This window comes from Ovis canadensis, chromosome 15 (genome assembly GCF_042477335.2).
Source record: "Ovis canadensis isolate MfBH-ARS-UI-01 breed Bighorn chromosome 15, ARS-UI_OviCan_v2, whole genome shotgun sequence".
NCBI lineage: Eukaryota > Metazoa > Chordata > Mammalia > Artiodactyla > Bovidae > Ovis > Ovis canadensis.
In genome coordinates this window covers 51,894,211-51,921,425 of record NC_091259.1, presented here as the reverse complement: position 1 = coordinate 51,921,425, position 27,215 = coordinate 51,894,211, and the positions used below count along the sequence as shown (strand labels likewise).

Here is a 27,215-nt window from a genome sequence, read left to right as displayed (position 1 = left end):
AATTTTTTAAAAAATGACTACTTTTTGACACATTGTTTAACTAACAATAACTGACTTGCGCTTCTTTCATATAAAACACGCATGTCATCAGTTCAGTTCAGTCGCTCAGTCGTGTCCAACTCTTTGCAACCCCATGGACTGCAGCATGCCAGGCTTCCCTGTCCATCACCAACTCCCAGAGCTTACTCAAACTCGTGTCCATTGAGTCAGTGATGCCATCCAACCATCTCATCCTCTGTCATCCCCTCCTCCTGCCTTCAATCTTTCCCAACATCAGGGTCTTTTCAAATGACTCAACTCTTTGCATCAGGTGGCCAAAGTATTGGAGTTTCAGCTTCAGCATCAGTCCTTCCAATGAATATTCAGGACTGATTTCCTTTAGGATGGACTGGTTGGATCTCCTTGCAGTCCAAAGGAATCTCAAGTCTTCTCCAACACCACAATTCAAAAGCATCAATTCTTTGGCACTCAGCTTTCTTTATAGTCCAACTCTCACATCCTTACATGACCACTGGAAAAGCCATAGTTTTGACTAGATGGACCTTTGTTGGCAAAGTAATGTCTCTGCTTTTTAATATGCTGGTCTAGGTTGGTCATAATTTTCCTTCCAAGGAGCAAGAGTCTTTTAATTTCATGGCTGCGATCACCATCTGCTGTGATTTTGGAGCCCTGAAAAATAAAGTCTGACACTGTTTCCATTGTTTCCCCATCTACTTGCCATGAAGTGATAGGACCAGATGCCATGATCATAGCTCTCTGAGTGTTGAGCTTTAAGCCAACTTTTTCACTCTCCTCTTTCACTTTCATCAAGAGGCTCTTTAGTTCCTCTTCACTTTCTGCCATAAGGGTGGTGTCATCTGCATATCTGATATTGATATTTCTCTTGGCAATCTTGATTCCAGCTTGTGCTTTACCCAGCCCAGCATTTCTCACGCTGTACTCTGCATATAAGTTAAATGAGCAGGGTGACAATATACAGCCTTGACATACTCCTTTTCCTATTTGGAACCAGTCTGTTGTTCCATGTCCAGTTCTAACTGTTGCTTCCTGACCTGCATATAGGTTTCTCAAGAGGCAGGTCAGGTGGTCTGGTATTCCCATCTCTTGAAGAATTTTCCACAGTTTATTGTGATCACACAGTCAAAGGCTTTGGCATAGACAATAAAGCAGAAATAGATGTCTTTCTGGAACTCTCTTGCTTTTTCCATGATCCAGCGGATGTTGGCAATTTGATTTCTGGTTCCTCTGCCTTTTCTAAAACCAGCTTGAACATCTGGAAGTTCACGGTTCACGTATTGCTGAAGCCTGGCTTGGAGAATTTTGAGCATTACTTTACTAGTGTGTGAGATGAGTGCAATTGTGTGGTAGTTTGAGCATTCTTTGGCATTGCCTTTCTTTGGGATTGGAATGAAAACTGACCTTTTCCAGTCCTGCGGCCACTGCTGAGTTTTCCAAATTTGCTGGCATATTGAGTGCAGCCCTTTCACAGCATCATCTTTCAGAATTTGAAATAACTCAACTAGAATTCCCTCACCTCCACTAGCTTTGTTCAGTGATGCTTTCTAAGGCCCACTTGACTTCACATTCTAGGATGTCTGGCTCTAGGTGAGTGATCACACCATTGTGATTATCTGGGTCATAAAGATCTTTTTTGTACAGTTCTTCTGTGTATTCTTGCCACTTCTTCTTAACATCTTCTGCTTCTGTTAGGTCCATACCATTTCTGTCCTTTATCGAGCCCATCTTTGCATGAAATGTTCCCTTGGTATCTCTAATTTTTTTGAAGAGATCTCTAGTCTTTCCCATTGTTGTTTTCCTCTATTTCTTTGCATTGATCGCTGAGGAAGGCTTTCTTATCTCTCCTTGCTATTCTTTGGAACTCTGCATTCAGATGCTTGTATCTTTCCTTTTCACCTTTGTTTTTGCTTCTCTTCTTTTCACAGTTATTTGTAAGGCCTCCCCAGACAGCCATTTTGCTTTTTTGCATTTCTTTTCCATGGGGATGGTCTTGATCCCTGTCTCCTGTACAATGTCATGAACCTCCATCCATAGTTCATCAGGCACTCTGTCTATCAGATCTAGTCCCTTAAATCTATTTCTCACTTCCACTGTATAGTCATAAAGGATTTGACTTAGGTCATACCTGAATGGTCTAGTGGTTTTTTCCTACTTTCTTCAATTTAAGTCTGAATTTGGCAATAAAGAGTTCACGATCTGAGCCACAGTCAGCTCCTGGTCTTGTTTTTGTTGACTGTATAGAGCTTCTCCATCTTTGGCTGTAAAGAATATAATCAATCTGATTTTGGTGTTGACCATCTGGTGATGTCCATGTGTAAAGTCTTCTCTTGTGTTGTTGTAAGAGGGTGTTTGCTATGACCAGTGCAAAACTCTCTTGGCAAAACTCTATTAGCCTTTGCCCTGCTTCATTCCATATCTCAAGGCCAAATTTGCCTCTTACCCCAGGTGTTTCTTGACTTCCTACTTTTGCATTCCAGTCCCCTATAATGAAAGGACATCTTTTTTGGGTGTTAGTTGAGTTCTAAAAGGTCTTGTAGGTCTTCACAGAACCATTCAACTTCAGCTTCTTCAGCATTACTAGTTGGGGCATAGGCTTGGATTACTGTGATATTGAATGGTGTGCCCTGGATTTGAACAGAGATCATTCTGTCATTTTTGAGATTGCATCCAAGTACTGCATTTCAGACTCTTTTGTTGACCATGATGGCTACTGTCATAGATGAAACCAAAAAAATTCATGTGATATATATGTTAATTTTCTCATGCTCCCTAGCCAAATCACCTCAAATAAGGATACTTATTTTTTGAGAAGAGACTGTTCTCTTCACTTCTAATGATGAGTCATTTATCTGCAGCACACAAACCCCAGACTTAGCCAGAACAAAAGCATTTATAATGTCATATCTTGGTCATCAATGTGGCATGTCTGTTAATTTCAACAATAGCAAAGAGGGGGGAAATAAGACCTAAAAGGCCCTTACTGGTAAGGGTTCTGTACGACTAGCCAAGAGTCTTCAGGGAACAGTAATGAGTTAAGCAGTGAGCAAGAGAGGACAAAGTAGGAGAACAGAACAACATAGAACCCAGTCATCTAACCACGTGTGCATGTATCCAGCGAACACTTTCTGAATATCTGTTATATACCAAGGATTGTTCTGGGCACAGGGAATAAAGAAATTACCAAGTCATGGGCCTTAGTGATAATGATTATGATAAAGATAATGATCAGTATAGGCTTCCCAGGTGGCACAGTGGCAAAGAATCAGCCTGCCAACACAGGAGCCACAAGAAATGCAGGTTCAATCCCCAGGTCAGGAAGATCCCCTGGCGTAAGAACTCATTCCAGTATTCTTGCCTGGAAAATTCCATGGACAGGGGAGACTGGCAGGCTACAGTCCATGTGGTTGCAAAGAGTCAGACATGATTGAGCAACTGAGCACACACACATACAATCATCAGTATATAAAAAGTATAAAAGGGAACGCATATACACCCGTGGTGGATTCATGTCAATGTATGGCAAAACCAATACAGTATTGTAAAGTAAAATAAAGTAAAAATAAAAATTTTTTAAAAAGTATAAAAGTAATATAAAAGAGGGAGTTACCAGGGAAGTAATGTAATCAAGTGGGAAACAAAATTTAGAATGATAGCGATCAGGATTAAATTTTCACGTCTACTACTTACTAGCTCTGTACATATGGGGATATATAAAGAGGAGCTAATAGTAACTCTCTTATATGATTATCGTGACAACTAACTAAATAACATTTGTACAGTGCCTATTAAACATTAAAAAATCTAAGATCATTGCATCTGGTCCCATCACATGGCAAATAGAAGGGGAGAAAGTGGAAGCAGTGACAGATCTTATTTTCCTGGGCTTTAAAATCACTGCAACCATGAAATTAAAAGATGCTTGCTCCTTGGAAGGAGAGCTATGACAAACCTAGAAGCATTATTAATAAGCAAAGACATCATTTGCCAACAAAGATCCATCTAGTCAAAGCTATGATTTTTCCAGTAGTCATGTACAGATGTGAGAGTTGGACCATAAAGAAGACTGAGTGCCAAAGAATTGATATTTTCAATCTGTGGTCCTAGGGAAGATTCGTAAGAGTCCCCTGGACTGTAAGGAGATCAAACCAGTCAACCTTCAAGGAAATCAATCCTGAATATTCATTGGAAAGACTGAAGCTGAAGCTCCAATGCTTTGGCCACCTGGTGCAAAAAGCCAACTCACTGGAAAAGACCCTGATGCTGGAGAAGATTGGTGGCAAAAGGAGAAGTGCTTGCAGATTTTTGGATCGCAGCCATTCTGACTGGTGTGAAGTGGTACCTCATTGTGGTTTTGATTTGCATTTCTCTAATAATGAGTGATGTTGAGCATCTTTTCATGTGTTTGTTAGCCATCCGTATGTCTTCTTTGGAGAAATGTCTATTTAGTTCTTTGGCCCATTTTTTGATTGGGTCGTTTATTTTTCTGGAATTGAGCTGCATAAGTTGCTTGTATATTTTTGAGATTAGTTGTTTGTCAGTTGCTTCATTTGCTATTATTTTCTCCCATTCAGAAGGCTGTCTTTTCACCTTGCTTATAGTTTCCTTTGTTGTGCAGAAGCTTTTAATTTTAATTAGATCCCATTTGTTTATTTTTGCTTTTATTTCCAGAATTCTGGGAGGTGGATCATAGAGGATCCTGCTGTGATTATGTCTGAGAGTGTTTTGCCTATGTTCTCCTCTAGGAGTTTTATAGTTTCTGATCTTACATTTAGATCTTTAATCCATTTTGAGTTTATTTTTGTGTGCGGTGTTAGGAAGTGATCTAGTTTCATTCTTTTACAAGTGGTTGACCAGTTTTCCCAGCACCACTTGTTAAAGAGATTGTCTTTACTCCATTGTATATTCTTGCCTCCTTTGTCAAAGATAAGGTGTCCACATGTGTGTGGATTTATCTCTGGGCTTTCTATTTTGTTCCATTGATCTATATGTCTGTCTTTATGCCAGTACCATACTGTCTTGATGACTGTGGCTTTGTAGTAGAGCCTGAAGTCAGGCAAGTTGATTCCTCCAGTTCCATTCTTCTTTCTCAAGATTGCTTTGATCCAAAAATCTGCAAGCAATAAATGCTGGAGAGGGTGTGGAGAAAAGGGCACCCTCCTACACTGCTGGTGGGAATGCAAACTAGTACAGCCACTATGGAGAACAGTGTGGAGATTCCTTAAAAAATTGCAAATAGAACTACCTTATGACCCAGCAATCCCACTGCTGGGCATACACACCGAGGAAACCAGAATTGAAAGAGACACATGTACCCCAATGTTCATCGCAGCACTGTTTATAATAGCCAGGACATGGAAACAACCTAGATGTCCATCAGCAGATGAATGGATAAGAAAGCTGTGGTACATATACACAATGGAGTATTACTCAGCCGTTAAAAAGAATTCATTTGAATCAGTTCTGATGAGATGGATGAAACTGGAGCCGATTATACAGAGTGAAGTAAGCCAGAAAGAAAAACACCAATACAGTATACTAACACATATATATGGAATTTAGGAAGATGGCAATGACGACCCTGTATGCAAGACAGGGAAAGAGACACAGATGTGTATAACGGACTTTTGGACTCAGAGGGAGAGGGAGAGGGTGGGATGATTTGGGAGAATGACATTCTAACATGTATACTATCATGTGAATTGAATCGCCAGTCTATGTCTGACGCAGGATGCAGCATGCTTGGGGCTGGTGCATGGGGATGACCCAGAAAGATGTTATGGGGAGGGAGGTGGGAGGGGGGTTCATGTTTGGGAAAGCATGTAAGAATTAAAGATTTTAAAATTTAAAGAATAAAAAACTTAAAAAAAAAAAAAGGAGAAGTGGACAGCAGAGGATGAGATGGTTAGATAGCATCACCGACTCAATGAACACGAGTTTGAGCAAACTCGGGAGATAGTGAAGTACAGAGAAGTCTGGTGTGCTATATAGTCCATGGGGTCTCAAAGAGTCAGACATGACTTAGCAACTGAGCGACAACCAACAACATGAAAAGGAATGTATAGCTTTGTATTAACAGTAGAGTTCGACCTCAGGGAACATGATAGCTCCACCCCTATTCCTCTTTCTCAAGATTATTTTGGCTACTCGAGGTCTTCTGTCCTTCCATACAAATTTTTAAATTATTTGTTTTAGTTCTGTGAAAAATGTATTTTAATAGAGATTGCACTGGACTTCTAGATTGCCTTGGGTATTATGCTCATCTTATCAATATTAATTCTTCCAGTCTACGAGCAGCTTAACAATATTAATTCTTCCAGTCTATGAGTATTTCTTTCACTGCGTCTTCTATTTTTTTCATCAGTGTCTCAGTTTTCCAAGTACAGGTCTTTTACCTCTTTAGATAGGCTGATTCCTAGGCATTTTATTATTTTTAATATGATGGCAAATGAAACTCCTTCCCTAATAGTTTGTTGTTAATATATAGAAATGCAACAGATTTCTATATATTAATTTTGGATCCTGCAACTTTACTAAATTCATTGATGACCTCTAGTAGTTTTTTTGTGGCATTTTTAGGGTTTTCTGTGTAATGTCATATTATCTGCCAACAGTGACTGTTTTTCTTCTTTCTTTCCAATTTGGATTCCTTTTATTTCTTGTTCTTGTCTGACTGCTATAACTAGCACTTCCAATACTATGTTGAATAAAAGTGGAGACAGTAGGCATATTTGTCTTCCTGACCTTACAGGAAATTCTCTGAGGTATTCACAGTTCAGTATGATGGTAAGTTTAATTAATTTTGGCCTTTATTATCTTGAAGTACATTCCCTCTACATCCACTTTTTGGAGAGTTTTTAATCACAAATAAATGTTGAATTTTGTCAAAAGTTTTTTGCATCTATTAAACTAAGTCTTAAAGACTCAGAATGAGCTGGAGAACTGGAATGAGTTGGAGTTCACTTGGTGAACAAGTCAAAGAAAGGCTTTCTAGACAGCGACACCAGCACGTGCAAGGGCCCAAAACCTATGGTTCGAGAGGAGTAGAAGAAAGTGGTTTCCATTTGAAGACAAAAACAATGGGAGACACAAAGTCAGGTCTGCGCTAAGATAAAAGGAGAGAAGAAGCGCTTTCAGGAAATATCAGGTTTAACAAGAGTATCTTCACTGAAGAATAGGGGCTCCACTAGGCACAAAAGACAGATGGGGTAGAGCGGAACATGAGGTCCTCACTCTGAGAGAGCTGCCAGAAAGAAAGCACTGCTGCGAACAGTTTTAAGTGAGCACTTCCAACCTTGACACAAATTAGCCACACTAGCTAGTGACACTAATTAGTGACTGCCAACACTAATATCTCCAGCAACATTTTAAGCTTAGTCATGGAGGGGACAGAGGACTTCAACGTATGCTATAAAGCTCTAAAGTATGCAGAATAAGTCCTAGATAGTACAATCAACCCAAATCTACTGCCATATGAACAAATAAGAGGCTAGTGACAAATTCACTGGAGTCAATGTTTCAATGTGAGAGAATATATGGTTTATTTCTAATTAGTTCCAAAATAACAAAAAATATCAAGAGAAACTCCCCAGTATGACTTCCACAGTAAAATATTAAGTTATTTATTTTACAGACATATGCATACATCCTTACTCCAAATTCAGCACTATTGCAAACAAAGCTACATCAGTCCCAGAAAATAGAACAGCAGCATTCTACCATCTGGGGTCTAAAGACCCCAAACTTCTGAAAAATTTATGAGCATTATGAGGCAACAATGGAAACAGTGACAGACTTTACTTGGGCTCCAAAATCACTGCAGATGGTGACTGCAGCCATGAAATTAAAAGACGCTTGCTCCTTAAAAGAAAAGCTATGACAAACCTAGACATCATATTAAAAAGCAGAGACATTACTTTGCTGACAAAGATCCGTCTAGTCAAAGCTATGATTTTTCCAGTAGTCACGTATGGATGTGAGAGTTGGACCATAAAGAAGGCTGAGTACTGAAGAACTGATGCTTTTGAATTGTGGTGAGAATCTCCTGGACTGCAAGGAGATCAAACCAGTCAATCCTGAAGGAAATCAATACTGAATATTCATTGGGAGGACTAATGTTGAAGCTGAAGCTCCAATACTTTGGCCTTCTGGTGGGAGGAGAAGACTCATTGGAAAAGACCCTGAGGAGGGTCTTGAGGAGACATGGGGAGGAGGGCATGAGGAGAAGGGGATGACAGAAGATGAGATGGCTGGATGGCATCACCAACCCAATGGATATGAGTTTGAACAAGCTCCAGGAGACGGTGAAGGACAGGGAAGCCTAGTGTGCTGCAGTCCATGGCATTGCAAAGAATCAGACACAACTGATCTACTGAACAACAAGAAAATCTCAGAAGTTTTCTCAGATAATGGTTCAATTTCACATGTACAGAATATTTTAAATGAAATTTGTTTGCCCTTGGTAATCAGAAAGACCTGAGCTTTACTGTTAGACCAAGGTTCAAATTCCTCACCAGTGACTTAACCTATGTGGTCTCAACTTCCTTATATGCAAAATACATAGATGGTGTCTATAGAGCTACATGGCAGAATTGTTACAAGGATAGGATTGATGTATGTAAAATCCTGACATATTGTTAAGTTTTCAATAAGTTGAAATTTTTATTATTATGAAATTCTGCCAAAACTCAATAGATCAGAAAATTATTTTATCAGTCATAATTTCTCAATCTAGTGCTCCAAATATTGTTCTACACAGTTTCCAATATACAACTGTCATCTAATTAGCTCATAGCTAGTTTAGAATATAACCTTATGGGAGTTTGCTCTAGATGTGTGCAGCTTTATTGTAGAGGAAATGGCTTGCTGAACTAGCCCACAAGCAGCTTGTTAAATGTTAAATTCTGAATGCTACAGGCACTCAAATATCACATTTATAAACATTTTTTAATATTATAATGTTGGACATCAAGAACATTTTAGCCTAGCCACGACCACAGTCTCTCAAAATACTACTACTCCGTTATACCTCAATGACTGATCAAGAAGGAATAATATGTAATTGGTTAGGTTCTCAGAGGAAAAAGAGGTGTCTGCATCCACAGATTTATTTACTTGGTGAGTTTTCCAAACATTGCAATGGAACTGTAAAAACAATGTGATTAAAATCGATAGAGCACATCATTTGCTGATACTGTTGCCCAAGAAAAGGCAATAAGCCTTAGGCATGTTATTACTAGATTACACAATTTCACTGACAGGCTCAAGATTTTTAAAAGCAACTGAAAATAGAGAGGATTTCCTTTTTGGAGCCATGGGATTTTTGTCTTCAATTAAAAGGAAACCATTATTTCTCTCTTTTTTTATGATGAAGATTTAAAATGTCCTCTATAACATTTTAAAGATAATATTAATACTAAACTTTTCCTTTGTTTCCTAAAATAAATTCAGATTAATGATCCTGATTAAAGCTAAACTGAAAGCTACTTTTGTTTAACAGTATCATATCCAACCACCCATCCACTTAACAAATACTAGAATAGTTCAGGGAATAGTGGTTATGGGGTTATTATTTCTTCAAAGTCCATACAGAAATATATGAAAGTACAAATATATGAATTTCCAAACCTCTTCTAAAAAACAATCAATGATTCTCTTTTCTATCTTGGTGATGAAATGATAAACTTTAAAACAGGCCTTCAAATTCAAAGAATGCTACATTTCAAAGCATGCTTTTTAATCAGATAGCAAAAGGTAGTCATGTAGACATAAATTCGCTAGATAAAAAGTACTTTTACCCTGGTCAGATCTTCTACTACACTACAAACAGAAAATTGCAGAAGTTTTTGGTTGATTTATAGAGAAAATTCCAAAACAGAAACATTCTTCTGTAGCATGGGAAAACTGACAATATCAACTATGTAGTTTTATCCTTATGATTAAAAAAAAGTTGACTAGAAATGTTGAGAGGATTTTAATCATGAATCCTGATAGGAAATACAAGGCTAGGCTCACAGAAATAAATAAACTGACCGGATCTTAGGCCCATACTAGCTTTTACCAAGAGGACACTAAATTTCCAGGGGAGCTTAGATTTTTAGACTTACGTCAAACATAGATAATTTTTAAAAGAAAATCTATAAAGTACCATATACTTTCTTATCACTAATGTACATACTTACTTACCTACATACATATATAAGAGCTTTATGTTCTAAGGTACATGAAAAGATGTTCAACATCACTAATCACCAAGGAAATGCAAATCAAAACTATTGATACATTAAGGTATCGCCTCACTCAGCTCCAAATGGTTGTCATCAGAAAGGCTACAAATAACAAATGTTGAGGGGGTGCGGAGCAACCCTTGTACACTGCTGGTGGGAATGTAAATTGGTGCAGCCACTACTGAAAACAGTATTGGAGGTTCCTTTAAAAAAAATAAAAATAGAGCTATTATATGATCCAGATAGTTCACTTTGGGGCATGTATCCAGAAAAGATGAAAACGAATTTAAAAAGATACATATACCCTAATATTCATAGTAGCATTATCTATAATATCCAAGACATAGAAGCAACCTAAATATCCATCAAGAGGTGAAAGTATAAAGAATATGTGGCTACATATATACAACAGAATATTACCCAGCCATAAAAAGAATGCAACATTGCCATTTGCAGCAACATGGATGGATCTAGAAAATATCACACTGAGTGAATTAAGCCAGACAAATACAAATATTATACCACTTAAACATGGAATCTAAAAAATAATACAAATGAATTTATTTACAAAACAGAAAGAGATTCACAGACATAGAAAACAAACTCATGATTACCAAAGGAGAAAGGGGGATAGGGAGGAATAAATTAGGAGTATGGGATTAACAGACACACAATACTACAAAAGGAATTGATTTTAAAAACACAAAGATTTACTATAACTATATAGTAAATAGGGGATATTTAAACAAATAGTAAATATATAGGGAACTATATTCAATATAATTATTATAGACAAGAATCCTCATAGATAAATAGATAAAGATATCTGAATCACTTTGCTGTACTCCTGAAACTAATACAACATTGTAAATCAACTCTACTTCAATTTTTAAAAACAACTTTATGTTCTAAATAGATAGCTATTGGAATAGACAGCTTTATTAACTGAATAATACAATTTTCCTTAGTTTCTCTCTCTCCCTTGGTCTCCACATTCAACAATTCTATTTCTAAAACAGCTCTCAAATCCATTCAATTTTCTCTATTCCAAATGCCTACATCAACATTATCCATTGCCTGGATTACTATGCAAGAGCTTTCTAACTGGTCACCTTGATCAAATCAATCCTCTCATCCAAAGCATTTGCCATACTCTAGCCAAACTGTTCTCTCTAATATGTAAATCTCACCATGTTTCCTCCCAATAAAAATCACTTCAGTATGATATGGCCTCAGTTTACCTCTTCAGGCTTAATGCATACTACTTCCTCAATGTAAAGTTTTCTAACATATGGAATTTCTTTCTTGTGATGTTATGCTTTCTCTAGGCCTTTCTACATGTACTCTTAGCCTGGAAATGTTCTTTCCCATTCTTCCCTTCATTGTTATAATTTCTACTCTTCTTGCAGATCTTAGCTTAGGCATCATCTCCTTTGAAATTTTCTTGATACCCTGAATCCCAGCTGAGATCTGCCTCTCTTTTGTGCACTATACTTGCTCCGTCATACTCTGAATTGCACATGGTCACTTACTTGTTTGTGTCCTTCACTATATCCAAAGTTCCCTGAAAGCAGGGATGGTGTCTATATTGTTAGCTATCGTTTACCCAGTGAAGAAGTTACCAAAAGAAATACGCTTTTTATAAGGTGTATTCTACCTGCAGTATAGAAAATGTATGAAAGGCAGAACAATACTGGGGATGGAAAGACAAGAAAGTATTATAACAATTTAAGCAAGACAGAAATGAAGTCTTAATTAGGAAAGCAGCATCAGGGATGAGGAAAATAGATTCTACAGATATTTAGGAAGTAGAGTGATAGAACTTTATAACTGCTTGCCTATGACCATGGTGAGAGAGAGAGAGAGAAAAGTTAGAGGACACTGAGGTGGAAATGTCTAAGACACAGTGGCTACATAAGTCCAAAGATAAAGAGACATCTAGATTTAAAACTTGTGTTTAAGAATTATGTCATGCAAGAGGCAACTGAAATCATGTATAGGTGAGATCACCCAGAAAGGATTGTGGAATGAAAACATAAGAGAGTCAAGGACAGAACTTTCAAAAACATCAACTTCTAAAGGATAATCAGAGGAAGAGCATCCACTGAACAATGGAAAAGAATAACCATAGAGGCAAAAAAAAAAAGGGGGGGCGGTATTTAATGAAGGAAAGACTGTCAAAAGCCAAATGGCTTAAAACTTTTAAGAAAGATGAGGGCTGGAAAATTGTATTTAAAAATTAAGCTATGGGGTACTGTTGGCAAAAATGGCAGATTAGGGACCTCCAAAATTTTGTTCATCCATAAAAGCAATGAAAAAGCTGACAAACTTTTTAGAATAAACTTTTTCAGAGCTCTGGAAAAGCCTTCCAGCAATACTGGAAGTGTTTATCTTTAAATCAATAAATAGCATATCTCAGGAAGAACAGCACATTTTGTGACATTTTAACTTCTCTTAGTTCTATCCCCCATTCTCATCTCTGCAATAGTCTTGAAAAATAACAGCCCACATTACTGGTACATCCTAGTAGTCACTGAGTAGAGAAGAAGGGAACTGGAGCCATTTTAAGTCCTCATTCCCAACTAACTGTCATTATTTGACCTTTCTGTTGGTTCCCTGGAAGACCCCACTTATAAGTCAGTCTGTATTTGGCCTGACTCAAAACTCACCTCATACAGAAAACCTTCTCCCAAAGGGCAATTGTTGAAAACAATTACAAGCAAGTGTTTTAACTTCTCGGCTGCCTGAGGAATTGGTTACTACATGGAGCAACTAATAGACTAACCAAAAAAGCTTGAAAGGAACAGCTAGGAAATATTAATCCATACAAGCTTTGAAAAGCTCCAACATAGTCTTGGGAATCTAGGAGACCACAAACAGCCATGTATAAGGCTGTATCCAAACAAAATAAAGGCTGCAGAAGCCCCTAAGCTCTCATTCTCTGGCTGACCCTGAGGTTCTGCATAAGCAGGAAATGAAGGGTAACAGTTGTCACACACCTTGCTGAGTGTTGAAGGTACACCCCAACATAAACATAAAGCTTCTCAGCAAAGACTGGTGATTTGTTTGTCACAGGCATTTATGGAAAACTCTTCTAATCACTGGGTCACCACTAAGCTAAACAAGTAGAGACATCAGTGGCCACACAAAACAAACAACATAGACTTCACATAATTAGTTCAGAAAAGTCACTAAACAAACTACTACAACAACAACCAAGGCAGCAAAAACAGCCTAGGAATGGGAGAGTGTCTGATTTCTAAAGTTGCTACGTTTTTAAATTTTTGAGTTTTCAACAAAAAATTATTAGCCATGCAAAACACACACACACACACACACACACACACACAAAAACACCCTAGAAAGTATGGCCATGCAGAAGAACAAAAGCACTCAATATAAACTGGTCCTGAGGAGGCCATATGTTATTAAACAAATACTTCAAATGAGTTAGTTTAAATATGTTCAAAGAGCTGAAGGAAACTATGTTTAAAGAACTAAAAGAAAGTATGAGGTTATCTGGCCAAATAGAGATTATCAATGTGATATAGGAGTTACTTTTTAAAAACTCAAACAAATTCTGGATTTGAAAAGTATAATAATTGAAACGAATATTTCATTAGAGATACTCCATAGCAGATTTGAGCAGGCAGAAAAAAAGAAACAATGAACTCAACTGAAGATATGTCAATGAAGTTGACCTAGTTTGAAGAACAAAAGTTAAAAGAATAAAGAAAAATAAACATAGCCTCATAAACATGTGGAGATACCATCAACTGTACCAATATATGCATAATGGGAGTCTCAGAAGAAAAGGAGAAACAGAAATGGGAAGAAAGAATATGTGAGGAAATAATGGTCAAAAACGTCCAAACTTGATTAAAAACATTAATGTCCACATCTAGAAGCTCAAAATACTCCAAATATAACAAACTCAAAAAGATCCACATCTCAACATATATTAGCCAAACTGTCAAAAGACAAACGGAATTCAGAAAGAGAGAAGTGACTTATCACATTCAAGAAACGTTCGATAAGATTAACAGCTGTATTCTTATCAGAAACAGAATGAAGAAAATGGAATAACGCATTCAAGGTTCTTGGGGAAAAAAAAAAATCTATAAGTCAAGAATTCTAAATCCAGCAAAAACTATCCTTCAAAAATGAAATGAGTAGCCAAAGGCCAGTATTAGATTAATAACAAAACAATCAAAGACATCACATACTTGCACATGCATGCACACACGCACAACTAGAGATCAATATTCCTTATGATAGATGATAAGTGCAAAAATCCTCAACAAAGTACCAGCAGCATATAGCACCAAAATACTAAATCAAACAACATATGAAAAGGATTACACAATACAATGAGAGGAGAGTTGTCCTAGGAATACAAGGTTGGTTTGACATATGAAATCAATGTAATACACTATATTAACACAATCCAGGGAAAATAAACACATGATCATCTCAATACCTGCAGAAAAAAAAAATAAACAATTCCAATATTCTCTCAAGATAAAAAATTCAACAAACAAGGAACAGAAGGGAATTTTTTCAAACTGACAAAGGGAACACAAAATACCCATAGCTGACATCATAGTTAATGGTGAAAGACTGAAAACTTTTCTCCCCAAATCAGGAACAAGTCAAGGATGTCTACCCTCACCACTCCTATTTAATACTGTACTGGAAGTTCTAGCCTGAAGAGTACTAAACACGAAAATAAAATAAAAAGCATCCAGATTAGAATGGAAAAAATAAAAAATTATCTCTACTTACAAATAACATGATCATGTATATAGAACATTCTAAGGAATACACATACATATACTCACTAATGAACTAATGAAGGCTTCAGGATTTAAGATCAATATATGTAAATCAGTTGTATTTCTATATACCAAAAGTGAAAAATCAGAAAATTAAATTAAGAAAGTGGTTCAATGCAATAATATTAAAAAACATGACTAAATAACAAAATAAGTATAAGATCTGTATATGAAAACAAACAAACAACAAAAAAAAAACTCTATCAAAAGAAATTTAAGAAACAAATGAAAGGGCACTGTCTTCATGGCTGGAAAACCTAATATTGTTAACACGGCAATATTCCACAAAACTGATCTGCCAATTCAATGCAATCACTATCCTCTTCCAATTGTCTTTTTCTTTTTTGCAGAAATTGACAATCCTAAAATTCATATGGAAATGCAAGGGATACAGAATAACCAAAATAATCTTGGAAAAAAAGATCCTTTCAATATAAAAGGAAACAAATGGAATATATACAAATAATTTCAGTGCAAGGCAGAAAACAAAAGTATAAAGCACAAGATGGAAAGAGCAAGCTTTTCCAATGTGGGTAATCAAAAACTCTAATTTATCAAAGAAGATATACAAATACCAGTAAGCACATGAATAGACACTCAATTTCTTTAGTCATTATTATAATGCAAATGAAAACCACAGTGAGATATCACCTCATACTCACCAGGATGGCTACAGTTAAACAAACAAAACCAGACAATAAGTGCTGGAGAGAATATGAAATAACTGAAATGCAAAATGGTATAGCTGGTGGGAATGTATCAATAAAATGGTATAGCCATGGAAAACAATTTGGTATTTTCTCCAGAATTAAAGAGTTACCATGTTGTTGTTGTTCAGTCACCTAGTCATGTCTGACTCTTTGTGACCCCATGGACTGCAGCATGCCAGGCTTCCCTGTCCTTCACCATCTCTTGGAACTTGCTCAACTCATATCCACTGAGTTGGTGATGCCAGCCAGCCATCTCATCCTCTGATGCCCTTTTCTCCTTCTGCCCTCAATCTTTCCCAGCATCAGGGACTTTTCCATGAGTTGTTTTTCTGCATCAGACGACCAAAATACTGGAGCTTCAGCTTCAGCATCAGTCCTTCCAGTGAATATTCAGGGTTGATTTCCCTTAAGATTGACTGGTTTGATCTCCTTGTTGTTCAAGGGAGTCTTCTTTCAGGAGTCTTCTTCAGCACCACAGTTCGAAGGTATCATTCTTTGGCATTCTTCCTTCTTTACCATCTAGCTCTCACAACCGTGCATGACCACTGGGAAGCCCATATCCTTGACTATATGGACCTTTGTTGGCACAGTAATGTCTCTGCTTTTCAACACACTGTCTAGGTTTGTCATCACTTTCCCGCCAAGAAGCAACTGTCTTCTGATTTCATGGCTGCAGTCACCATTCTGCAGTGATTTTGGAGCCCAAGAAAAGGAAACCTTTCACTGTTTCCATCTTTTCCCCTTCTATTTGCCATGGAGTTATGGGATCAAATGCCATGATCTTAGTTTTTTCAATGTTTAGTCTTGAGCTGGCTCGTTCACTCTCCTCCTTCACCCTCATCAAGAGGCTCTTTAGTTGCTCTTTGATTTTTGCCATTAGAGAGTGGTAACATCTGCATATCTGAGGTTGTTGATGTTTCTCCTGCCTATCTTGATTCCAGCTTGTAACTCATCCAGCCTGACATTTCTCATGATGTGCTGAGCGTATAAATTAAACAAACAGAGTGACAGCAGACAGCCCTGTTGTACTCCTTTCTCAATCTTGGGCCAATCAGTTGTTTCATACAGAGTTCTAACTGTTGCTTCTTGACCTGCATACGGATTTCTCAGTGGACAGGTAAGACGGTCTGGGCACTCCCATCTCTCTAAGAGCTTTCTAGTTTGTCACGATCCACACAAAGGCTCTAAGCATAGTCGATGAAACAGAAATAGATATTTTTCTGAAATTCTCTTACTTTCTCTATAATCCAGCGAATGTTGGCAATTTGATCTCTGGTTTCTCTTTCTTTTCTAAACCCAGTTTGGCCATCTGGAATTTCTTGGTTCACATACTGCTGAAGCCTAGCATGCAAGATTTTAAGCATGACCTTATTAGCATGGGAGATGAGTGCAACTGTCCACTGATTAGCACACTCTTTGGTACTACCATTCTCAGGAATTGGAATGAGGACTGATCTTTTTCAGTCCTGTGGCCACTGCTGGGTCTTCCAGATTTTCTGACATTATGAATACAAAACTTTGATGACATCATCCTTTAGGGATCTGAATAGTTCTGCTAGAATTTCATCATATCCACTAGCTTTATTAACAGCCATGCTACTTAAGGCCCACTTGACTTCACACTCCAGAATGTCCGGCTCTGGGTGACTAACCACACCATCGTAGTAATCTGGTTCGTTAAGATCTTTCTATACAGTTCTTTCATGTCTTCTTTCCATCTCTTCTTGATCTCTTCAGTGTCTACTAGATCGCTACCATGTTTATCCTTTATTGTGCCCATCTTTGGGTGGAATGCTCCTATGATGTTTCCAATTTTTTTTTGTAGCCGAAGATGGAGAAGCTGAATACAGTCAGCAAAAACAGGACCTGCAGCTGACTGTGGCTCAGATCATCAGCTTCTCATAGCAAAATTCAGGCTTACACTAAAGAAAACTGGGAAAAACAATAGGCCAGCCAGGTATGACTTAAATCCCATATGAATGCACAGTAGAGGTAACAAACTAATCCGAGGGACTAGATCTAGTTAACAGTGTGCCCAAAGAACTACAACAGAGGTCCATGGTATTATACAGGAGGCAGCGAACAAAACCATCCCAAAGAAAAAGAAAAGCAAGAAGGAAAAGTGATTATCGAGGGGGCTTTACAAATAGCAGAAGAACAAAGAGAAGCAAAAAGCAAAGGAGAGGGGGAAAGGTACATCCAATTAATACAGAATTCCAAAAAATAGCTAGAAGAGACAAGAAGTCCTTCTTCAGTGAATACTGCTTAGTATTAGAAGAAAATAACAAAAGGGGAAAGACCAGAGATCTCTTCAGGAAAGAGTCACCATATCACCCAACAACTCTTAGGTATAGATCCAGGAGAACTGAAAACATATTACACAAAACTTATACATAATGGAACAAAGCAGCACTATTGACAGTGCTAGAAAAGTTAGAAACAATCTAAATATCTATCAACTGATGAATAAACAATATGTGGTATGTGATATATATATATATATATATATATATATAAAATTCAGCCACTGATACATGTACAATGTGGATTAACCTTGAAAATAAAATGATAAATTAAAGAAGCCAGATTCAAAGACTATATATTAAATGACTCTATTGATAAGAAATGTCCAGAAGAGGCAAATCCATACAGATAGAAAGTAGAATAGCGTATGGTCAGGACCCAGGGAAAGGGGAAAAGGTGGCAATGTGATGTGATTACTAATCGGTATGAGGTTCTCTGGGGGACGAAGATGTTCTAGAATTATAAGGTAGTGATGGTTGTGCAACCATGGAGTAAAACACTTTAAACTGGTAAAACTTTCAAATATTAAGTTGTCCCTGAAAAGTTGCCAAGATTAAATTAAGTAACTTGATGGGGGCAGACTAAATATGAATTCTTAAAAGGCAAGACATTTGGCCACTTATCTCAAGCTCCGTCCACAAGGCATCAAAATATTAATTAAAAAGCAAGAATTCAGTCTATCTTATAGTTTTACCTAATTTCAGGGCCCAGTCATACAAAAAAAGACTATGTGCAGTCTTTTCTCCGGCAGCCTTACCCCAAGAAAGAGCCTTAGCAAAACCCTAGGCCAACTAACCCTCTAGCTTAGCTCTCTGCCGGTGAACAATGCTATATTCTTTGCATTACATCATGGACTGCCTAGGTTCAAGTCTTGGGCACTTATTAAATTTGTGTTTTTAATCTACTTAATCTACTTTTGTACTTTAGTTTCCTCATCAATAACTTGGGATAATAGAGCACATTTCATAGGTTATTATGAGGATTAAATGCTTACACTAGTGCCTAATGAATTATAAGCCCTCAATACACATTGTAGGGTAATGGAACAGGGAATGAGTCTAAATCATGACCAAATGCTTCACCTTATGCCCAGAAAAGATTCTTTGATAAGTTCTATCTATTCATTGGTAAGTTCTGTGGTAAAGAGAAAGGTAAAGGTAACAGTGAAGGAGGAAAGATAATGCATATCCATGTCAAACCCATAATAGCAAAGAATACTTTCACATTAAGAACTAATACACATGTGTATACACAATGAAATTGACTATTAATTGAAAACACCCTTAATATTTACAATATACTCTATTTGTTATTCTTATCTATTCTATTCCCAATTTTTAAAAACTCTTGTCACATCACCCTATTATCACTCTACTAAATTGATTTTCCCACCCAGTAATAGTCATAGTCCAAAGTTTGACCAAATTGGCATTGAAAAATACAAATCTGGACATGTGACCTACTAATTTTAACACTTTCCAATACTTTGGCCACCTGATGTGAAGAGTTGAGTCATTCGAAAAGACCCTGATGCTGGGAAAGATTGAAGGCGGGAGAAGGGGATGAGAGAGGATGAGATGGTTGGATGGCATCACTGACTCAACGGGCATGAGTCTGAGTAAACTACAGGAGTTGATGATGGACAGGGAGGCCTGGCTTTCTGCAGTCCATGGGATTGCAAATAGTCGGACATGACTGAGTGACTGAACTGAAATGAACTGAATTTTAACACAAAGGAGAATGAATTAAGTGCTCAATAAAGGTTGGTATTGTGGGAACACACAAAAAAATAATAAGTTGACTGGGTCACCTAGGATCCACTGCATACAACTATGGACTTGAATGGAAATTCAAACACTAGGAATTAAGAATTGGTGACAGTTAGTCTCCTTTTAATATGACGGTAATTCAAGCCTATGACCCAACCAGTAACACTGAAGAAGCTGAAGTTGAACTGTTCAATGAAGACCTATAAGACCTTTTAGAACTAACACCTAAAAAAGATGTCCTCTTCATTATAGGGGACTGGAATGCAAAAGTAGGAAGTCAAGAAACACCTGGAGTAACAGGCGAATTTGGCCTTGGAATGCGGAATGAAGCAGGGCAAAGACTAATAGAGTTTTGCCAAGAGAACACACTGGTCATAGTAAACACCCTCTTCCAACAACACAAGAGAAGACTCTACACATGGACATCACCAGATGGCCAACACTGAAATCAGACTGATTATATTCTTTGCAGCCAAAGATGGAGACGCTCTATACAGTCAACAAAAACAAGACCAGCTGACTGTGGCTCAGATTGTGAACTCTTTATTGCCAAATTCAGAATTAAATTGAAGAAAGCAGGGGAAACCACTAGACCATTCAGGTATGACCTAAATCAAATCCCTTATGATTATACAGTGAAAGTGAGAAATAGATTTAAGGGACTAGATCTGATAGACAGAGTGCCTGATGAACTATGGAATGAGGTTTGTGACACTGTACAGGAAACAGGGATCATGACCATCCCCAAGAAAAAGAAATGCAAAAAACCAAAATGGCTGTCTGAGGAGGCCTTACAAATAGCTGTGAAAAGAAGAGAAGCAAAAAGCAAAGGAGAAAAGGAAAGATATAAGTATCTGAATGCAGAGTTCCAAATAGCAAGGAGAGAAAAGAGAGCGTTCTTCGGTGATCAATGCAAAGAAATAGAGGGAAACAACAGAATGGGAAAGACTAGAGATCTCTTCAAGAAAATTAGAGATACCAAGGGAACATTTCATGCAAAGATGGGCTCGATAAAGGACAGAAATGGTATGGACCTAACAGAAGCAGAAGATATTAAGAAGAGGTGGCAAGAATACACAGAAGAACTGTACAAAAAAGATCTTCATGACCCAGATAATCACAATGGTATGATCACTCATCTAGAGCCAGACATCCTAGAATGTGAAGTCAAGTGGGCCTTAGAAAGCATCACTACAAACAAAGCTAGTGGAGGTGATGGAATTCCAGTGGAGGTGATGGAATTCCAGTTGAGCTGTTTCAAATCCTGAAAGATGATGCTGTGAAAGTGCTGCACTCAATATGCCAGCAAATTTGGAAAACTCAGCAGTGGCCACAGGACTGGAAAAAGTCAGTTTTCATTCCAATCCCAAAGAAAGGCAATGCCAAAGAATGCTCAAACTACCACACAATTGCACTCATCTCACACGCTAGTAAAGTAATGCTCAAAATTCTCCAAGCCAGGCTTCAGTAATACATGAACCGTGAACTTCCAGATGTTTAAGCTGGTTTTAGAAAAGGCAGAGGAACCAGAGATCAAATTGCCAACATCTGCTGGATCAAGGAAAAAGGAAGAGAGTTCCAGAAAAACATCTATTTCTGCTTTATTGATTATGCCAAAGCCTTTGACTGTGTGGATCACAATAAAATGTGGAAAATTCTTCAAGAGATGGGAATGCTAGACCACCTGACTTGCCTCTTGAGAAATGTGTATGCAGGTCAGGAAGCAACAGTTAGAACTGGACATGGAACAACAGACTGGTTCCAATAGGAGTACATCAAGGCTATATATTGTCACCCTGCTTATTTAACTTATATGCAGAGTACATCATGAGAAACGCTGGGCTGGAAGAAGCACAAGCTGGAATCAAGATTGCCAGGAGAAATATCAATCACCTCAGATATGCAGATGACACCACCCTTATGGCAGAAAGTGAAGAGGAACTAAAGAGCCTCTCGATGAAAGTGAAAGAGGAGAGTGAAAAAGTTGGCTTGAAGCTCAACATTCAGAAAATGAAAATCATGGCAACAGGTCCCATCAGTTCATGGGAAATAGATGGGGAACAGTGGAAACAGTGTCAAGACTATTTGGGGGGGCTCCAAAATCACTGCAGATGGTGACTGCAGCCATGAAATTAAAAGACGCTTACTCCTTAGAAGGAAAGTTATGACCAACCTAGATAGCATATTAAAAAGCAGAGACATTACTTTGCCAACAAAGGTCCATCTAGTCAAGGTTATGGTTTTTCCAGTGGTCATGTATGGATGTCAGAGTTGGACTATGAAGAAAGCTGAGCACCAAAGAATTGATGCTTTTGAATTGTAGTGTTGGAAAAGATTCTTGAGAGTCCATTGGACTGCAAGGAGATCCAACCAGTCCATCCTAAAGGAGATCAGTCCTGGGTGTTCATTGGAGGGACTGATGCTAAAGCTGAAGCTCCAATACTTTGGCCACCTCATGCGAAGAGTTGACTCATTTAAAAAGACCCTGACGCTGGGATTGGGGGCAAGAGGAGAAAAGGACGACAGAGTATGAGATGGCTGGATGGCATCACCGACTTGATAGACATGAGTTTAAGTAAACTCCGGGAGTTGGTGATGGACAGGGAGGCCTGGCATGCTGCGATTCATGGGGTCGCAAAGAGTCAGACACGACTGAGTGACTGAACTGAACTGAGTCTCCTTTATACTACTATTTTCCCAATGTGGGTGGAAGACAAGCTGTTAAAATATTCAATACACTAACTAATGGCAAAGCTTAGACATAAACTTGACAGGTGTTATCTGATTTGTTAATTAGACAATGTTGTTTCTCTTGTCCCTTTACTCTCTTCTAGGATAAGCGCCAAACACCACAGAGTTCTCAATGCCCTGTCACTAGTCCACTCACTGTTCAGAGCACCTGCCTTTACCTCTACTTACATTTCCAAGGTGCTCAGGTGTTCTCCAAGCCCCAGTTTTACCTTAAGTCTGCCACACAGTTTCCCCACTACCCCACCACTATATGGCATTGGTAAGCAGCTTCATGGGCTTCCCGAGTGGCTCAGCAGGAAAAGAATCTGCCTGCAATGCAGGAGCTACAGGAGCCACAGGTCTGATCCCTGGGTCAGGAAGGTCCCCTGGGGGAGAGCATGGCAACCCACTCCAGTATCCTTGCCTTGAGAATCCCATGCACAGAGGAGCCTGGTAGGCTACAGTCCATAGGGTCGCAAAGAGCTGGACATGACTGAAGCGACTTAGCACACGCATGCAAAACAGCTTCAAAACTTGGCCCAAATCTGTTCTATATGCTTTGGAAAGACAAAAGGAGAAGTAATAACTTATCACATAAACATGTTTAATCTGCATTAAATGGGTAAATTACTGCTTAAGTCATTGATTTTGCCATATCCAGATGCTGAAAGAGCTATCCAGTATCTAAATATGAGATTCACAGATGAATATGAGATTCACAGATGAACAGAATTCAGCTTTGTATGTACTATATACTATATTTCAATTATATCCAAAAATATATAGTCTATATAATAATAAAAAGTTACCATGGTAAATTTATGATCATAACTATAATCACTTTACTATTAATATTATCACAATGGTAATTATATCCATTTATTCAATCATTTATTGAATAATAATATCAAATTCTACTATCTGTGAGGAATTATGAGCCTTATAAAAGAAACAAAATAGTAAAGTCCTAGATCATTTCAATCTAAAAAGAAATAATATGGCATATATACAAATAGTTTCCATGCAAGACAGAAAACAAAGGTATAAAATACAAGATGGAAAGATATAAAACACAAGACGGCTCTTTCAACTTAGGTAATCAAAAACTAATTTATCAAACCCAAATTATGGTTTATTAAATTTTAGATCACATTTAACAAATAACAATTAGTTGATACACCTTTGAAACAAGAAAACAAAACTCTGCTTCTTAATACACTGTCTAGGTTTGTCACAGTTTTTCTTCCAAGGAGCAAGCATCCTTTAATTTCATGGCTGCAGTCACCATCTGCAGTGATTTTGGAGCCCATGTAAATAAAGTCTGTCACTGTTTCCATTGTTTCCCCATCTATTTAATGTAAAGTGATGGGACCAAATGCCATGATCCTCATTTTTTGAATGTTCAGTTTTAAGCCAGCTTTTTCACTCTCCTCTTTCACCTTCATCAAGAGGCTTTTTAGTTACTCTTCACTTTCTGTCATTAGAGTGGTATTATCTGCATATCTGAGGTTGTTGATATTTCTTCCTGCAATCTTGATTCCAGCTTGTGCTTCATGCAGTCCAGCATTTTGCATGATGTACTCTGCACAGAAGTTAAATAATCAGGGTGACAATATACAGCCTTGCCATACTCCTTTCCCAATTTTGAACCAGGCCATTGTTCCATGTCCGGTTCTAACTGTTGTTTCTTGACCTGTATACAGGTTTCTCAGGAGGCAGTTAAGGTGATTTGGTATTCTCATCACTTTAAGAATTTTCTACAGTTTGTTGTGATCCGTAGTCAATGAGGCAGATTTTTTTTCTGAAATTCTGTTGTTAGCTGCAGTTGATTTCCTTTCTTTATATTTACAGGAATATTTCATTCCAAAATTGTCAATGAAATCAACAGTCTAAACAGAACATCTGAACCATAAAATATATACAAAATTGGGACAGAATTAAAATAAGTACATTATTTATTTATTTATTAAGTATTTTCCCCTAGGTCCTGAGGCCAGTGAAAGTGGGGATTAAAGAAGTGTGCTATGTCCCTCCTGCTCCCTAGGATGGAAGAAAGCCTTTGCATCCAAGGAGACAAGAACGTGGGGAGCATCAAGGTACCTTGAAACACTAAGCAAAGAATAAAAAACTAATCATGGGCTGAAACAACTTACTAAACTATTTTTTGTTAATGCAACTTAGGTTTGAGAAGACAGGCCTGTGGAGACAGTAGAAGGAAAAGTATTTAAACTTCTCATGTGGGGTATCAGGAATTAAAAGCATCCTAAAGGAAAAGACAAACTCAGTGGTAAAGGAAGAAGAGAGGGTCTTGGTGTGGAAAACAGAATATTATTTTCTTGTAGTAGTAGAGAAATATGTACTTATTATATATGTTGGATAAATGAAAGACCCTTTCCTCCCTTAGTAAAGGAAAAAACTATTTGGAAATTTAGAAATATTTTCCAAAATGCTTTGATAAAAGGAAAAACAATATTGAAATTACAAACTCTCAAGAAAACTATGAACAGCAAAATGTTTCCTACCAAATTATGGGGAACAGTGAAAGTTATAGTCAGAAGAAATTATATGGCTTCAAATGCTTTTCTTATAAAAGAAGAAAAATGAAAAAGAAAATTAGTGTTCACATTTAGCAACTAGGAAAAGAACAAATAAATAGAAAGCAGAAAGAAAAGATGAAAAGAGTAAAGCTTCAATTAATAAAACAAATCTCAAATAGAAAATGAATAAATCTAAAAACTGATTCTTTAACATGATTAATAAGATAAAGAAATAAAGAAAATCAAAATATATATATGATTCAACTTGATCATGGTGTATGATCTTTTTTATGTGTTGTTGGATTCAATCTGCTAATATTTTGCTAAGGATTTTTTGCATCTATAGTCTTCAAAAATATTGACCTGTAATTTTCTTTTTTGATAGTATCTTTGTCTGCTTTTAGTATCACGGTAATGATGGCTTCATAGAATGACTTTGGGTATGTCCCCTCCTCTTCAATCTTCTGGAAGAGTTTGAGAAAGGTATATGTTCTTCTTTCTATATTTGGTAGAATCTCCCTGTGAAAACATATAGTCCTGGACTCTTGTTTGCAGGGAGTTGTTTTTTTTTTTTTTTGGTTTGGTTTGTTTTTCACAAATTATATTTCTCTTCTAGTCATTGGTCTGTTCAAATTATCTGTTTCTTCTAGATTCAGTTTTAGCAGACTGTATGCTTCCAGAAACATTTCTTCTACATTGTCCACTTTGTTGGCATATAACTGTTCATAATATTTTCTTATGGTATTTTTTATTTCTGTGATATTGGCTGTAATTTCTCCTCTTTCATTTTTTATTTTATTTGGGTCCACTCTTATTGGTGAGCCTGGCCAGAGGTTTGTCTATTTTGCTTTTCCTTTCAAAAAAAAAGCTCTTGGTTTTATTGATTTTTTTCTATCTTTTTAAACTTTATTTTATTTATTTACTCTCTGATCTTTCTTATTGCCTTCCTTCTGCTGACTTTAGGTTTTGTTTGTTCATCTCAATAGACAATGAAACAGCATCTGATAAAATTAGCCATCCATTCATGATAAATATTAATACTCTACCAAAACTGGGTATAGAGGGAACATATCTCAAAATAACAGGAGCCATTTCTGACAAACCCACAGCCAACATAATACTCAATAGTGAAAAGCTGAAAGCCTTCCCACTAAATTCTGTAACAAGAAAAGGATGCCCACTCTTACCATTTCTACTTGACATTGCACGGGAAGTCCTAGTCACAGCAATTAGACAAGAAATAAAAAGTGTCCAAATTGGAAGAGAAGAGGTAAAATTATCCTTACATGAAGATGACATGATACTCTATAAAAAACTATTAGAACTGATAAATGAATTCAGCAAGGTATCAGGATACAAGATTAATATACAGAAATCTGTTGCATTTCTTTATACTAACAATGAAATATCAGAAAGAATAAAAACAGCCTCATTTAAAATCACACAAATACCTAAGAATAAACCTAACCAAGGAGGTGAAAGACTTATACACAGAGAATCAAACAATGATAAAGGATATCAAAGATGATTCAAGGAAGCAGAAAGATATCCCTTGTTCTTGGACTAGAATAATTTAGTTAAAATGGCCACACTACCCAAAACAATATACAGATTTAACATGATTCCTATCAAATAATATTTGTCACAGAACTGGAACAAGTAATCCTAAGATGTATACAGAATGACAAAAGACTAGAACTGCTTTGGCAATTCTGATGAAATGTTTTTTCTGATGAAAAAACAAAGCTGGAGGCATAATGTTTCCAGACTTCAGATAATACTACAATGCTATGGTAGTCAAAACAGCACAGTATTGTCACAAAAACAGATATATAGATCAATGGAACAGACTAGAGAGCCCAGGAATAAACCCACACACCTCTGGTCAATTAATATTCAACAAAGGATGCTATGATATACAAAAGAGATAAGATAGTGGTGTTGGGAAAGTTGGATAGCCACATGTAAATCAATGAAGTTAGATCACTCCCTCACATCATCAGCTCAGCTCATTTCAGTTGCTTAGTTGTGTCCAACTCTTTGCAACCCCATGGACTGCAGCACGCCAGGCCTCCCTGTCCATCACCAA

General features: G+C 37.3%; 1 protein-coding gene across 10 annotated transcripts in view; it reads right to left on the bottom strand.

Annotated features, from left to right (window-relative positions):
* The window catches only part of STK33 (serine/threonine kinase 33), a 199,526-nt gene that overhangs the window by 109,513 nt on the left and 62,798 nt on the right, over positions 1 to 27,215 (bottom strand). The window lies entirely within an intron of this gene.